The sequence below is a fragment of the Dromiciops gliroides genome, chromosome 1, assembly GCF_019393635.1.
Source record: "Dromiciops gliroides isolate mDroGli1 chromosome 1, mDroGli1.pri, whole genome shotgun sequence".
Lineage (NCBI taxonomy): Eukaryota > Metazoa > Chordata > Mammalia > Microbiotheria > Microbiotheriidae > Dromiciops > Dromiciops gliroides.
The window spans coordinates 327665278-327683404 of record NC_057861.1 but is presented as its reverse complement, the minus strand read 5'-3'; the positions used below and the strand labels follow the sequence as shown (position 1 = coordinate 327683404).

The window sequence follows — 18127 nt, the reverse complement described above, 5'->3', positions numbered from 1 at the left end:
AGAAGGATGATACTGCTTTAATAGAACTGAGGAGGGATGGAGGACGGAGTGATTTAAAGTAGAAGGCAATTGTTTCTTTTTGGACACATGAATTATGAAATGTCTATGAAACTTCCAGTTGGAAATGTATAACAATTACTTAGTAATATGGAAATGTAATTCAGGAGAAAGGCTACAGCTAATTATATAAATCTGTGTGTAATCTAAAAATAGGCTTTAATTGAATCCATGGTATTTGAAGATACAAAGAGAGGGGGTATATAGAATGAACAAAAAATATAGGGGTCCTGTACAGAGTCTTGGAATATACTTAAAATTAAGGGACAGGGCATGGATGAAGTTCCACTAAAGAAAACTGAGGGGTAACCAGATAAAAGAAGAAGTAGGGCATAGTAACATATTAAAACATGAAAGAAGAGACAGTATCCTGGAAGGAGTGGCTAACAGTATTTCATACTACAGCGAGTTTAAGAAGGATGAGAACTCATAAAAAGATAAAATGTTAAAAATTAAGATCATTATGTAACAGAGGATTAAATGTCTCTGCTTTATTTAATGATTAAATCTTTATATCTTTTACTAAAATCACCCATAAAACTAGGGGGGCTAAACAGACAGGAGGAGAATGCAATGTACTTCTGGGTGAGGCAAAACATCAAGTGTAGGTCAGAAATAAGAATTTTAAATGAATGCAGGCCTTTCTTGACTTTGATAGGACTTCCCTGTTTCACAAGGAATGAGATACCTAGAGAGAGAAACAGAAGTTCCTGTCAAAACAGAACAATGTTTCATCTAATTACTAGGCCTAACTTATGCCATGTGTGAAATATCAATTGGGGACTATGTTAGCTTTCTTGTATTTCTCTGCTTGCTCAAAGTGGAGAAACCATGGTGAGGGTTAAGATAGCTGAGCTATGAATTTCCTGTAGCAAAACTATGTGCTGGTTGTTGATGTCTGAACCTAGGAGAAATTTTAGACACAGTCACTTGGTTGATTCTCTATTTGAATAGTTTATTGTTTTTCATTGCTTCTATAGGGGGAAAAAAGAATAAAATACTGTGTATAATACCCAAGTATGTTTGCATATTCCAATGTGGGGCTAGAGGCATGACTACATTATACCAAGGTCACATGACTAGGGTTTGATGAAATACAGAGGCAGGTTTTCGATTAGTTGGGAACTCAAGAATTGTTCTGGTTGGCCAATCTGCACCAATCACACACATTTAGCTAGCAACACAGTCACACAAAGAAAGGTTGTGGTGGATGACAGAAGGTCATAAACTAATTGAGGATCTTAGAGAGTTTATCACTTCACCAGTCTTGTCTATCAATTGAGTAGAGTGGACAATAACCAAGGTAATGTGAGACTTGCTCAAATCCTGAACTTTTTTTATTGAATAGGACTAGGATAGTGGCTAATAAACTTACGTGGTATTTCATGTTAGTAACCTTGAAGATGATATATTTAGTTGAGTAATGAGATAAGAAGCCATATTCCAAGGAGATGAACGGTGAATAAGAGCATAGAAAGTGGTTGTAAAAGTTCAAATGTTTTTGTTTTTTGTTTTTTTTTTCCTTAGGAGCTTGGTTCTGAAATGAATGATAGATGAGGAAACCTTCTTATTTTAACTAATTATTTCAATCAGGTCTGACCACTCCAAGTGGTGATCTTGAGAAGAGGGGAGAGGTCTAAAAATCTTCTACACTTGCTTATCTTTTCCACTCATTACCATGACCATTGGCATCATACAAACTTAGCCCAGGCATGTTTATTTTGTTTTTACCCTGAATATTTTGAAATAACTGATTATAAGGAAATCATAACAAATACCTAAGATTTTTCAAATAATCCCCAAAGCAATTAAAGAAGGATTTTTACATGCTGACCCCATCCAAGGAAAGAACATGAAGGCCTGAGCAATCTTGCTCCAATTTGTCTTTGGAGAAGGTAGCAGCTTCTCCCCCATGTCTATACTTTTTCTGAAACTTCTCTGCTTCTCTAATTTCTGGAGTAGCATTGTTCTAAAACAAAAAGGCCTCTATTCTCATAAATCAGAAGGGGTGGGAATTTATTGTCTGTGTCCTGAAAGTCACTGTATTTTCAGTCCCTGTAGATGTGAGGTATGGGGTGCTGCTACTGGATGGTCCTACCAACTCCATCTCCTACCACTCGCTCCAAAGTTGTTCGACCCATCTACAAGGTATGAATTGCAGTTAGTATCTTAACACCTGGAGGGGTAAGTGCATTTTAAAAGAAATTATTAATAGGAAGGGCAGTGTTTACACCAAAGGAATCAAACTATGATGCTAAAACTTTAGGCCCAGTTGTCTGGTCAGGTGGTTGCAATATTTTTATTCAAGGGTCATCCTTATATTTTTAGAGTACAATTTATTATTAGCACTCTCCAGCTCTGCTCAAATCCCATGAAATTTTGCATTTCATTTCTCAGCCTTAGTTTTTGCCTCATGCCCAGTAAATTCCTTCATTCCTTTCTTTTCTTTTCTTTTTTTTGTTTTCCATCACATTTTGAATTTTCTCTTTGCACTTTAGTTAAATGCCTTTTGGACTTTGATTGTACAAAAAGCCTTTTAAAAATATAACAAAAAGGAGATGAGGAGGAAATCTCTTTCAGGGAAGGGATATTTATTTATTTTTCTTCCTAAGCAAACCCAGCTACATACTCCAACTCTCAATATATGCAAAAGGAAAGAAATAGGATGGGATGTTCAAGGGTCAGCAATTATTACTGAGCTTTACTATTTGATTTAAAAACCAAAATGGGGGGGAGAGGATAAAGGAAAGCAAAGACAGAAGGAAAAATGGAGAAACATAAGAGTAAAGATAGACAGAAAGAAGGAAAGAATGGAGAGAGAGTATAGCAAAAGGGAAAAGAGGAAAGCAGGGGAGGAAGAGAAACCAGGGTAGCTTAAAAGTAACTCACCTGGGATGATCAGCATGGTAAATTTATAATAAGGAGATGAAGCTACTGAGTGATTTACTGCTAATCCCATAGCAGGAGCTTGAGGAGAAGAGAGAACAAAGGTTTATGGTCCCTTTGGAGATTTGTTTCATCTGCACATCAGCCTACAATTAATGGCCATTTAGCTGTTGTTCTCCTGCTGGACACTGGTGGATTGATTCTGTAAATAAAAGTGACAGAGCGGTGTCCCATGGAGGCAGACAGCAGAGTTGCTGCACCTGTTATTTGTGAATCATGGCTTACCAGGTCGTTGACCTTTTGGAAGCTAGTGAAAATTAATAAGAGAAAGCACAAAGCTGTTTGTTTAAAAATGCTCCAGCCCGAGGACCACAATAATAGGGAGGCTGGTTTCCTTAAGAATTGGCTAAGAGATGTGGCCTTATGAGTAACTCAACTTCCCAATTGTACAGATAGCAGGATGCCCCCTGGAGGTGAGGTCTGCAAGCTAACAATCTTGAAATCCAAGGGTTTGGGGGAAAGGGAGAAATGATGATACAATTAAACGTGTCCTTGCCATGTTGGGGGTTCAGTCTTCCCCACTGGCAGTTGCGTGGGGCGGAGAGAGGCACAGGCAAACTGGTATGGCAGCATTTCTGAGCAGCTGTGCTTGGCATGGCAATCTGGTTAGCAAACAGCTGCAGTGGGTAACTGATCATTTGCAAATACTTAATGACAGATTTGTCCTCCACTTTTATAGCTATAGGAAATGGGAGAAAAAAAAGGGGGGAGGGGGAAAATCAGCCAGGATATTTTACAACAGAGGTTGCTAAGGCTGTCCTTGTTTTTGTTCACTCTGAATGCCGTAAGAAGGTTACTCCAAGTTAATGAGTTTTGTTTTTGTTTCTGTGAAACATGTAGCCGACCAGGCTTTGGTGGGCAAGGGCTCTCAGCCATCATTCAGGATATATCATCTCCATAGCATCCTAGAATCATAGATTTAAAGTTGGTAGGGGCTTTCTCTATCTAATCTAGTCTCCTCACTTATCAGATGAGGAAAATGAAGAGCAGAGAAATTAAATAGCATATCCCAATTCAAATAGGTAGTACTATTAATTCCAGAGCTGGCCTCAGAACACAAATCCCATGGCTTCAAATGGAACATTTTTGCCATTGCACTCCAAGCCCTCCTCTGTACCCTATGGCACTCTTGGATCAAATGAAATAATGCATGTAGCATCCCTTCAAAGAGTGACCTCATAAACTTGCATTTTAATGATGGATTGGGAATCTATATGAAGAAAGCAACTGCTACCACCCCATGTTTGAAGGTAATCTGTGAATTAAACTCCTAAACTACTAAAATTATAACTCATGAGTCCCACCCAGTGCAGATTTCCTTTAATTGTTCACCAAGTAGACATAACTTGAAGCAAAAGCAATTACTACAAAGGGATTATAAGAGCTACAAAATACCCCTTCCATAAGTCTGGGGTTAAGTTTTTTTTTTCCCAATACACATAGCACCTGTAGGAAGAGGACACAAACTTAGAATGCATTAGTAGCAAAGCAACTCACACTCATGCTACTAAAGGGTTGCAATATCATTTCTCTTTTCATGCCATTCTCATTCAGCTCCCCCTTGGTTACAGCATCTCTTCCAAGCAAGTTTCTCAGTCTATCCTTTTCTACAGTTTAACTCCCAACTTCCATGGTCAATGCTCTCTTAAATCAATAGGTGAGTCTCTCCTCTACAACCAGAGGTCATGTTCCTTGAAGCTTCTTCTTTCCCGTCATTCACTGTGTCAAAATGTGTCTCTGCTGCTCCCTAAATCCACTATAGGCTGGAATAAAGTCTTTTTGAAAAATACCATAACTGTCCTTGGGTGTGGGCATAGAGAAAATAGTAATCCCCTCTTTCTTTCTCCTCTGGTACAGATACATTTTTTATTTGAAATGTGTTCACTTTCCACAAAGCTGTTTCCTACTTCTTTGTTATATCAAATGTCTCCAGAGGTGGGAAATTTAGCTATTTAAAAGTCACTAGAATTGTAGAAAGTTGTAAGCTACCCTTCTAATTTTATCAGCGAAATATCTTCATATTTTATAAAGGAACAACAGGATATAGAAAGTTAAAAAGAAAACTTCATCTAAAACCCTAGCACATTACTAATTCTTCAATCTTTTGTTTTGAAGATAGTATCACTAGGACCTAGAATAAGAACCAATTCTTCGCAACTACATATGTAAATCACGTTACAAATATGCTTGTGATTCAAGTGTGAAGTATCACTATCTCATTATTATAAGCCCATGTTTATCACCACATCTTGGCATTTCTTTCACTGTCCTTTCAAATTGCTATCCTGGTGATTGGTATGATTAACATCTTTTGGGAGTTACCTAATGATGGTTGATGTTATCCACTAATGAGAGTGGAGGATGGCTCTTGAGATCAGATGATTTGTTTGTTAACAAAAACATAGTTGCTCAAAAATATTTCTTATAATAAGCTACAGTGCCTCTCATCTGTTTATAATTTGTTATTTTAGTACAAGACATTTTAATTGTCTGGAGTTTCCATTTAAAATTTCAGCAAACATTTATTAGACAGTTATATTCTAAACACTCTGCTATACAATAAGATTATAAAGATGAGTGAGCCAGAATTCTTATTCTGAAAGAGTTCACAATCTAATATGATAGAGAATTTTTGTCATTGTTCAATTGTTTCAGTTTTGTGTCCAACTCTTTGTGGCACCATTTAGGTTTTTCTTGGCAGAGAAACCAGAGTGGTTTGCCATTTCCTTATCCAGCTCATTTTACAAAGGAGAAACTGAGGCAAATGGGGTTAAATGGCTTGACCAGAGTCACACATTTAGTAAGGAACTGAGACGAGATTTGAACTCAAGAAGATATTTTCCTGACTCCCATCCTGGCACTATATCCATTTTACCATCTAACTGCTCATCAAAAAGAATAAATAACTATGACATAAATTAGAAGTACCCTAGACACTGTAAGGCTCTAATTTGCTGAAGCATCATCAATGATAGAATCAGCATTTCTCACTTGGTGTTCCATATACCAATGAAATCACAGAGATTTTCAATGAAGAAAGTACACATAATACATATGAAACAAAGGCATACACAAATCGTCAAGCAATTGTTTATCATTTAAAATGTGTCAGGCCCTGTTAGATGTTGAAGATAAAAGTACAAAGAATAAGAGCATCTCTGCTTTCAAAGAGTATATATTCTACTGGTGGAGAGAGCAGGTATGTATGTATATATGCATTTCTGCATCTATGTATATGTGCGTATGTATACTTGCTACACGTATTCTTTCTATAAATATATAAATCATATCTATCTATATACACATTCTGTGTTTAAGGGTGTTCATTTACAGTTATTTACAAAGTAGTTATATATAAGGTGGTTGGGAAAGAAGGGCATTAGCAATAGAGGAGATCAAAAGAGTTTTCAAGTATATCATACTTGAACTACTTATTATATAAGAGCTAAATGAGGAAGGAGAGCATTCCAGGCTTGTAGAAAAGCTAGTGAAAAGTCTTAGACTCTGGATTTGGAGTGAAGTGTGTGAGGGAAAAAAGAAGGAAATTTTTGCTATATTGAAGTGTGTGTGCAAGGAAGAATAATGTGTAATGAGGCTAGAAAGATAGGGTGTGTGCAGGATGTGTAAGGCTTTTAAAGCTAATCCGAGATGTCCATGTTTTATCACAGAAGCAATAGGAAGCCCCTGGAGGCAACTGCATAGGAGAGTCAGGTGATCAGATCTGCTTAATGCTTTTTATCAAACAGTGTATAAAATGGACTGGAGAAAAGAAAGTCCAGGGAGAAAAAGCAAATTTAGAGGTTATCATAATGAGAGGGGTGAAAGATGATGAGATCTGAAACTAAAGTGGTAGCTGTATGAGTAGAGAAAAGGAGTCAGATGCAAGTGATACTGGGGAGATAGGAATGGCAAATTCCGGCAACCAATATAACATGTGGGATGAGATAGAGGAGTTTAGATAATGCCAAAATTATGAAACCTGGCGCCCTGGAAGAAGAGGTAAAATTAGAAGAAAAAAAGGGGTTCTGGGAAAAGATAATGAGCTTTCTTTGGGACATATTTAGTTTGAGATATCTCTAGACCCTCTAGTTTGACATGTCCTATATTCAATTGGAATCATGGAATTCATATTCAGTTGAGTTAGTGGAATTGGATATATAGATCTGGGAGTCATCTGGATATAAATGTAATTATAATCCATTATTAGGAAAGAAAATAGAAAAGTGAAAGCGAAGTTGGATAGAAATGAAACTAGAAAAACATTCATATTTATTGGAGATGATAATATGAAAGGTGAGTCAACAAAGAAGATGTAAAACAAAGGTCAAACAGATAGGAAGGGAACTAGGAGAGAATAGGGGAACCCAAAGATGAGTTTCCAGGAGGAGAGTGTGGTCAAGAATTAATTGCAGTTGATAGGTTAAGAAGGATGAGGATTGAGAATAAGTTTTGACAATTCAAAGCCCATTGTTTAATTTGGAGAGTGCATTTAGTTGAGTGATGTAGTTGGAAACCAAATTTCAAAGTGTTGAGGTGAGAATGAAAGGAAAGAAAGTGGCAGTAGCAAATGTAGAACCTTTTTCAGAGTCTGACTGAGAAAGGGAAGAAAGATTAAAGTCAATTTCTTAAATAGATGGTATCATCTAGTGAAGGGTTTTTGTTTGCTTGTTTGTGTTGTTTTTAAGAGTAAAATATTTCAACATTTTTTAAAGGAACCCACTGAATGGCAGAAATTGTAGGGACAAAAAGAGGAGGGATCATTTTAGCATGCTATTTTTTGGGATAAAATAGGAATGAATAGGATAAAGCATTCATTTAGTAACTTTGACCTTAGTAAGGAGAAGAGCCACCTGTTTTTCAGAGACTTGGGCACAGGGAGAGACAATGGGAGATGACATCAAAGAATTCTTAAGATAAAGAGAATGAGGGTAGTTTTCACAGAAAAGTAAAGTTTAACTGAAAAATAGAGGATATGCAGAAGGGCAGGAGGCTTGAGGAAGGAAAAGAAGGTTTGTAATAACTACCATGGGGATTTAGGGAATTGTTGGAGGGAGCCAAGAACTTCTACAGTGAGGGCGACAAGAGGATGAATATCAAAAATTTGGAATTTACCATAGATGAGAGACTTCCTCTTCCAGATGCTATGAGAGATGTGTGGATACAGATGTTGTTTCTGACTAAGGGGTCATGGTAGGGAGGTTTTACAAAAAGGGCATATTAGCAAATCTTTGAACACCTGAAAATAAATTAGAACTTGCAATAGCCATCTTCAGGTAATTAATATATTGCAGATCCATTTCTTTTTTCTGAGATGAATTAACCATCCGCCCCACTCAAATGACAGTTTGTTTTTTTAAGGCATTATCCCCTAAGCAACAAGGGAAAGGAAGAGAGATTAATTTCGGCTATTCCAAACCAAGAAAAACAAACCTACCTACCTCAGATATGAAGGTCTTTCTACCCTAAAATACCTTTAACTTTAGCCCTGAGAACGTGACTCCTTAGTTCAATGTGGCCAGATGGTTTCTAGAGCCCCAGAGAAAAATAAGAAGAATGTTTTGGAGACCCCAGGGCCTAAAACCTGGTAATTAATTACCCAGGCAAACTCCAGGAAGTGTACAGTAGTAGTTTAAAAAAAAATAGGATGAAATCTCTCTTTACAAATAAGAAAAGTAGGCAGCCAACTATCTGGTGTAATTTGAGGGGGACTGTGAAGATTCCAATCACCCTACTAATCCCTCCCACTGATTTTCCCTGGAATCTGAAATCTCCCCATAAAAATTCATTGCTATCTTAAAAGTGCTGTGGGCTTTCAGATTTGTTAGTAAACATGCAAAGATTTGAAGAGGCTGGTAGGTCTCACCATTAGTTTAACACTGGATAGACAGTCAGGATATGAAGTCAGGAATACTGAAAATTATGGATTTTAGGGCAAAGACAGGAATCCTAGAGAAAAGATAATAGATATCTTTAAATGAACATGGCTACTTCACAATTTAGTAGAATCTATCTTACAAGATTATAAAAGAATAGATATAGAAAAGAGTAGAGTCCAAGGGATGAAAAGTATCTTAGATATTACCTAGCCAAGATCTTCATTATGTAGATGAGAAATCTGAGGCACAGAGAAATGGAATCTAACCCAAGGACACATGGCTCATTAGAGGAAGATCTTAGACTTGAACGCACACTGGAGCTCTTGCAATTATAAGGATAGTACAGTAATAGGTAGTAAAATTCCAAAGATTGTTCAAAAGGGAAGTAGGAAGTCTGGCCTGCACACGAATAAGTTAAAAACATTTCTTTTGCATTTTTATTAATTCCAGGGAGGACCTGCCAACCCTACAGAATTGACTGACTGTTCTGATGTCTAAGAAAATGGCCTTTCTGGTATGGTGAACAATATGTAAATTATGCTGTAGTGTGTTATAGAAAACTTGATATTATTTCCCATTCAGTATTTTGCCTGGGGCATGTAGGTGGCACAGTGGATAGAGTATCATTCCTGGAGTCAGTAAGATGTGAGTTCAAATCCAACCTCAGACAATTATTAGCTATGTAACTCTTGGCAAGTCACTTACTCCTGTTTGCCTCAGTCTTCTTATCTGCAAAATGAACTTGAGAAGGACATGGCAAACCACTCTAATATTTTTGCCAAGAGAATCCAAAATCAGGTCACAAAGAGTCTAAAATCACTAAAAAGATGACAGAAGAACAAGAACTTCAGCCTGAGAACTTGACTGAACTGCATTTGAGATGGCAGCCAGCATTTTACTTGACTTATTAGAACTGAATTTTTTTCTATTCCTCTTGGAAAAAACTGCCCTCCTACTTTATTATGGAAAATTGAGTCAACAGAAAATAATGCTACCTATAGTCCCCAATGCAGTTACAGGGCCTGTACTTTCCAGAAACCCCCAGTATCATTCCATGATTTCCTGGATGGACAATATGGAGGCTTTTAGAAGCTAAGTGTATTATACAATTCAGAGAGATCTGATGAAGTCCCTGGTTTTGGCATTTCACCCTTAAACTTCTTTCAGGCAGTGTCTCCAGAGGATTTTTCTCCCTCAGGAAATTTCTCACCACTAGAAAGGGTGCAGTAATGACTGATGCATTATTCTGCTTTGATAATGTTCCCGTTCATGAGAGACAAAGGGTTACTACAAGAGGTTAATGTCTGTGTAATTCAGAACAAATAAAAGGAAGTCATTTCTTCACTCGTGTGTACTTAACTCCTAGTATTCACTATGAGAACAGGTCATAGAGTTAAATCCTGCAGAACTGTATTGAAAAAGGGGCTAGGAAATTTTATGATGCATAATTATATTTACATACTGGGATGAGATGGTTTGGATTCCAAGTACTCACATTTTCAGTTCAGTACTGACACCATGACCTTTGTAACTTCATTATCATATTGTCAGGCAGAGGGAAGAACTCAGTGTCTGTAGAGGTTAGTCTGTCTGAGGGAATCCTCTTGAACTAACTGTGCCTTTCTCCAAACTGGCTGAAGGCCAGCACAGCTATGCTTTTGGACAGTAGTAGGAGTGATCAGTTGACTGAAATACCTTTAGCTCAGGCCAACAGATTTCAATGGAGATGCAACATCTTTGAACGTGAAATAGAAAAAGTCTCCCCTTGCAGTTTTCATGTGCTTATGTTTTATGGAAACTATTTAAGAGACATAATGTAAAGGAGTGATAAAGGTGAGGTAGATATTTTTCAAAGAAGTTTACCTATAAAAATGCCTTTCAAGATCTTAAAATTCTATATAAAAATGTGAGCCTTATCATCACCACTACCAAAGGGACGTCAACTACTATCATCACAACAATAATAAGTACTAATACCATCACCACTACTAAGACCACTGTGACTACTGTTGCTGCTTTTACCTCCACCAGAGAACCTTGTCATTACTGATACTCATTACCATCACTACTAGGACTATTGCATAGTTCACCAATCAAAATGAGGGTTAATTCCTCAAAATATTGGATGGGTCAAAAGTCATAAAGGGGCCTGATATTTTAATAACTTTTTGAAAATTATTTTCTTTTATATACATACATACATTTATATGGACATAAATATGTATAGATATATTTGGTTCCTATGTACTGTATATGATGCCATGGCATTTTAAAATGAAAACAAAAAATTAAGGAGTTATTAAATATTGAAACTCCTTCATGACTTCATGACTTTTGACTCACCCTGTAGTAACCTTGGGAAGCAAGATACTTGCCTAATGGTTCTATCATTTATCAAAATATTGTTGAAACTCCTCTTCAGAAATTGCCCTTGGCACCTGGGTATTTTTATTATTGATAATGATGATAAAATGATAACAATTATAATGATGATGATAAGAAAGGAAAAGAGAGAGGAAGAAAGGAAAAATAAAGGAAGGAAGGAAGGAAGGAAGGAAGGAAGGAAGGAAAAATGAATTATAAGTCATTTGAGGTGGAATTTTAATTTTGGAAACAATCAGCAGTAATGTCAAACCAATTCTAGTGAATAATGTAGCTGATTAAAGCAATAAAATATGTTCAGCTTTATATAAAATAAGCCTAAACATATGAATTTGATTTTCCATGTGTTTTATAAACAGACTCCTGGGTTCTAAGTCTAGTTCCTTCCCTTCTTAAATACTTGACTTTGGATGAGTTTCTAAATCTCTAGAAATTTTAATTTCCTCATTTTTAAAATGAGGATAAAATTATCTCCATACCTATTTTGTAGAGTTGTTGTGCAGATTTTGTCAAATAATGCAAATGAACATAAACTAAGAATTGCAGGACCCTAAAAAGGAATTATTATTCTTAACATTTGACTACACATATTTTAGTTTGCTTCTGAGAAAAAAAGCCTTCTTATTACTTGATATTAAAAAGGTTGAAATGAGCAGTGCATGGCAGATTTCATTTCTAGTCCTGAATCCTCCACTTATTTGCTTTGTGATTTTGGGCAAATAATTTAACCTCTTTGTTTCTAAATTTTTTCTTCTGTAAAATAGAATAGGGGGCAGCTAGGTGGTGCAATGGTTAAAGCTCTAGCCCTGGATTCAGGAGTACCTGAGTTCAAATTTGGTCTCAGACACTTGACACTTACTAGCTGTGTGACCCTGGGCAAGTCATATAACCCTCATTGACCTGCAAAATTTTTTTTTTAAAATAGAATAATATTTCTGTTACTTCTATCTCAAAGTTGCTAAAAGAAAAGGACTTTTAAAAAATATTATGGAGGTATATTTATATGAATTTAATTTTTTTGAAAAGGAAACTAGAAGCACATTTTTAAAAATCAATTGAAAAAATCATGTAGAGGTATCATGGAATTGGAGGATCACAGTTAGAGAGCCAACAGAGACTTTTAGGGACTATCTAGTCAAGTTCTCTCATTTTATAGATGTGGATAATGATATCTAGTGAGTTCATGTCACTTTCTCAAGATTATGCAAGGAGTAATAGGACAGGATTCAAACTTGTGTCCTCTGACTCCAAAGTAAGTTATATTAACATTTTGTACCAAAATTGCAGCTAGATATAATGTAAAATAGATACAGTCTTAAGCTTGTAATTGAGACCTGAATTCAAATCCTGATGCTGCAATAAAATAACTCTGTGAAACTGGGCAAGTTACTGAACATCTATCAACCTCAGTTTCCTCACCTTCAAAAACGGGATAAAAATAGTATAAACCACATAGGGTTGTTGCAAGGATAAAATGAGATAACATATAGAGTGCTTTTAGAACATTAAATTGCCATGTAAATGTTACTTCTTATTATGAAAATGACCTGAATATCATAATGACTACAAGTTCTATATCAACAATGACACATGGCAGGCAGGAAAGCTAATGTAATCATGAGTAATAAAAAATGAATAGGCTAAATGATGGAGGCAGTAATCCCACTGCACTTTACCTTGGTAGGGCCACTTTTGGCACTACTGGGATTTATTACAAAAAAAACATATTAAGAAATAAAATGGAGTTCCACCTGTTTAGCAAAAACCAAAATCATCTGACCAGTATAGCATTCAATAATTGCTGCTATAATAATATCAACAAAATAGGGCATGCTCAAAGGAGACAGTCCTGTATGGCAAGGGGTGTGAAACCATGACCTGCAAGTATCAATTGAAGGATTTTAGATGTTTAACTCTGGGTACCAGAAGACTTCAGGTAACACAACTGTTGCCATCAAGTATATATGTGACTATCAAGTGGAAGAGAAATTGAATGTATGTATTTGGGTTCCAAGGATAAAATTAAGATGATTTGTTAGAAACCATTAGAATTAGATTCTAATTCTAATAATTAGAACAACTTCCTAGTAATCAGATTCACCTGCAAAGGGGAGAGATTCCATTCCTACAGGTTCTTAGGAGTTGGCTAGATGACCACTTTTTTGGGATATTTAAGTTCCTGGTCATATGGGCATTGGGAGAAATGACAAAGGAAGCCCCTTTCCTTATGAGATTTTGTGATTATGCTGAATTAGCTGGAGTGGAGAGCCTGTGGTGAAAAGAGATAGAAAGACAAGGTCAAGTGAAAGACCTGGAAGGGTAACGATAGAAGAGAATTAATTTGTCAGGGATTAAGATTCTAACCCTTATGAGTATCCTTGTAATTAGCTACATTTTTCTTCCCAAAATAGTAACCCAGTGCTATAGTAAATGTTTCATAAATGAAAAAAATGAGTGAGTAAATGCAGTGAGTAAGGTGAATTGGTTGGTGAGTGAGAAAATAGGTACAAATGCTGAATTATTTTTGAGTACTATTTAGAGTTCATATCATAATAAAAGCAAGGGGAAAGCATAAAAAATAAAACAGTAACAACAATAAAATGATAATAGCCCTCTCCCCAATTTTCCTGATTCATTTCTCTGGGTTAGACCTGCTACAACTGAAAAGAGAATGATTCCTCTTCCCTCATGGGGGAAACAGGAAAGGAGAGGGGGAAATCCACCATTCCTTTACTAAGTCTCAAAACTTGCTTTAGGCAGAAACACTCCCAAGGGGTGTCCATGATTAATATTATCCAGAACTCTTCTCACATTTCTTTTTATAGATTTTGTGGTAGTCCAAAAATGTAACAAACAAAAAGAAAAAAAATGGTACGTTTCTTTTAAAACTTAATGCTGTTTAGCATTCCAATTTTTTAAAGAAAAGTATTTGTTACAACAGGAAAGAGGTAAATTTCCAAATGCCATTATATATAGAAGAATAAAAATGAAATGTTCTCTAGCTTCAAAATATAACTAGGAAAAAAAGTGCTAAAGGAAATGGTGAACACATTGGCATCTAATATTCCAAAAAAAGTTAGCAAACAAGACTAGTTTTAAACCACATACATAAATATACAAATATGTATGTGTATGTATGAGTTGGTATTCATATACGCATGCATGTATATATATGTATGCATGAGTTTACATATACATGTATGTATGTGTGTGTGTGTGTGTTATGTGTTGTGTGTGTGCTTATGCACTTGATTCTTCTATTGCCTACTACCTTCTCTTGTCCAGGGTACACAATCTACCTTCCTTCAAGTAGTTTATGGGCTGAATAATGATACATAGAAAGGTGTGAATAAACAAGCTAAATAACTTTTGTCTTTTTTGTGATACAACTTCCATCTAAAACTAATTCAGTAACTACTGTAGAAAACACATTAATACAATAGCATAAGTAATGTCATTTCATACCAATTAATTCCCCAGGGCTCCAAGTAGGCATAGGTCTATATAAAATATTTCTAGCCAACCATATGCTCTTATTCCCATTATTTGTGCCTGAGCTTATTTGTTATCGTCTTTGTATGAGTGTATATATGAATCTTAGGGGCCTGTTGCAGGTAGCATGATATAATAGAAAACACACTGCCCCAGGGAACAGAAGACCCTGTTTGGAATCTTGGGTCTAATACTAGATAGTTCCTTGAAGGCATGGCATGTACATTATCTAAAATCTATCCTCCTCCTCCTCCTCCTCCTCCTCCTCCTCCTTCTTCTTCTTCTTCTTTTTTTTTGAATGGGGCAATTGGGGTTAAGTGACTTGTCCAGGCTCACACAGCTAGGAAGTGTCAAGTGTCTGAAGTCAAATTTGAACTCAGGTCCTCCTGAATTCAGGACCAGTGCTTTATCCACTGCGCCACCTAGCTGCCACCTAAATCTATCATTCTTTATCACTTAGAATGCATTAGATGCTTTATAAGAGTGTTTTAGAAGGAAGGAAAACTGCATTTATTAAGTACCTATTATGTATTAGACTCCCTGTTAAGATCTTTACAAATATCTCATGTGGTCTTCACAAAAATCCAGGGACAGAGGTACTTCTATTAGCCCCTCTTCAGTAAGGAAACAAAAACAAAGGGGAATTGACTTGTCCAGGGTCAAATAGTTAATCAGTGTTTCAGGTTGGATTTGAACTTGGTGCTTTCAATCTGAGGCCCAGTGTTCTATTCATTGCGTGTTGTATTGCACCATGTAGCTGTCTTTAACAGAGTCAATGGACTTCTATGAACCTCTGTTTTCTGAGTTGTCAAGGAGAAATAATAATGTGCATACTATCTACCTCAATGGGAGTTTTGGGAAGAAAGTGTTTCATAAATTGCAAAGCATGGCAGAAATGCAAATTGTTGACAACATTAAGAGTATTTTTTTAGAAAAAATGAGGGGGAAAGGTGAAAATTCAAAAAAGAGAGTCCAAAACATCCTGAGTTTCATTTAGTGCACAGAGCTTGTATCCTCTCTGAGCAAAATTCACACCAATGACTACAGAAGTTGATTTATGTGTATAAATGTATATATGTGTGTGTGTTTCTCATTTGACCTTCATTCCTTTTTTTCAGGGCAATGAGGATTAAGTGACTTGCCCAGGGTCACACAGCTATTAAGTGTCAAGTGTCTGAGGCCAGATTTGAATTTAGGTCCTCTTGAATCCAGGGCTCCTGCTTTATCCACTGCACTACCTAGGTGTCCCCCTCCTTAAGTAACATTTGCACAGCATGGAAATTTTAGAAATGAATTTTTCATGGGAAAAAATGATTTTGAAAACTGCTATTTGAAGAATGTGGGAATCCAGGTCTTTATATACCTTTCTTATCTCCACTCAAATCTCGGGGCTTCCTGCGCCCCAACAGACCAAGCTAATCTGCTAGCCAGGGCTGCTGCTGGGGGGGTGGGGTGTGCTCTAGCAGCTCGTCCCTCAGCACAGGGTATCCAGGATCTCTCGGATAGCTCCGCTCAGGTCGGAGGGAGCTGGGGCCTTTTTCTTCCCCCAGCTGTCTGACCTGGCCACTTGTATAGCCCACCGGGCTTTTGGGCTCAGCTGAAGCAGAGGGGGAGGGGCACTAGCCCCTCCCACACAGAAGAGACCCTGAGGGCCTAAGGCTTTCCAATCTCAGCCCAAAGGTAGGGTCCCCAAATCAAAATAAATTTCCACAGTATATACATATTTACACATGCACACCCATATACATACATACATTCCAAATTTTGTATGAACAAATATATTAGGAGATAGGAGAAAGAAGTAGAGTCCAGCTTCTGTCCAAACTATTCCAACATGAGACTTGGTCATTATTGGTAAATCCAAAGCAAAATGACACAGAATCATTATCCTAGCCCAGATTAATAGGGAGACAAAGATCTTTGAACACTAGGGAAGGTTATAGCCAGGATGTTACCAGCCTTCCAGTGAAAGAACAAAACTGATAACAGCAGTTGTGAATTAGGGAACAAAGTCATCTATGCCACAGTTACCAGACTGAAGACACAGGGACAGGAATCATCTGATGCCATTTTCCCTTATACACAGGATGTGTCATAGATACAAAATGAATTGAGGATGAGACCTGGAACTTGAAATGGCAGACTACATAAAGCAAAAAAATAGGAGTGTTTGTGGTTTGTGTACTGTACTGGATAAGGAGGTAGAATAGAAATAAGCATCAGGTGTGTGGCTCTGTTTTTTGGGTGGGATCTGAAATTCAACATTTAGTCAACCCTGAGCTTTATAGATAACTGATCAGGGTAGGAAGTTCAGCCCTAAGAGGAGCTTGCAATTTTGTTTTTCTGGACCTGCAGAGTCTCCCAACTAGTTGGCATGGAACTAGAAACAAGCAGCAAATTATTAGACCTTCAAATGGAAGAGAGACTTAAGTAGGGTTGCCCATACCTAATCCACAGTCAATAGTATGAAATAGCTCAGACCAAGAGAGAAGCAATTAGACATCATCATAAATCATGCTGCATTGGGTCCAGGTTTTTTTGTGTGTGTGTTCCTCAAATTTTAAAAGAATATACCAATAAATTCTCAGAGAAAGCCAAAACAAGGTAACAGAAATTACAAATTGGGATCAAATAAGACCCAGACATACATTCCAGGAGTTTGCAGTGCCTAATATAAAAATCCAATTTTGTAAAGTAACATATAAGAATGAACATAAATTAACTCATATAAAAAGCTATTATGGTGAAAATGTCACCCAAAACATAAACCTAGAAATAGAAAATTATTCAAAAACATTTACAATTAAAACATCAAAGAAAATATATTGTTTGGACACAGATTAGAAGAAATAAATCAAGAAAAACGATTTTATAAATGAAATAAAATCACAAGAAGAAAGAACCAGAAAAGAAGTCAGAATCCTAGAGAGAAGACTTGAAAAGAAAATCAAAAGCTTAGCACAAGATGTACACAACCTTATTCAAGCCATGGGAACTTTGGAAAATATAAAGGACCAAACAGAAGATAATGAGTTTATGAGACAAAAATAAATGTTAAAACAAAAGCAAACAACTGAACAAGATAAGAACTATGTGAGAAGCAAAGTAATGAAATATAAATTTTATATATATATATTGTAATGATTGGAATGACGCCACCTGCTGGAGACTTGCTGTGGAGAGCTCCACCATGAGGAAAATGCCTCAGAGGCATTGTGACTTTTCCTTGGCGTCAGGAAATGACGTTTGCTGTCTATCAAGTGCTGTCTATCAAGTCTACCAGCCAATCAACTGGACGAGCCTCCTATGGTCTGGGAGGAGACAGGAAGGAGGAAAGGGAGCCTGCGCAGAGAACACTGGCCTTTTTGGCTTCC

At 36.7% G+C, this 18127-nt stretch overlaps 1 pseudogene; it reads left to right on the top strand.

The window, feature by feature from the left end:
• The first annotated feature begins 2127 nt into the window (after positions 1–2127).
• LOC122748828 overlaps positions 2128–18127 on the top strand; it is a 51408-nt pseudogene continuing 35408 nt past the window's right edge.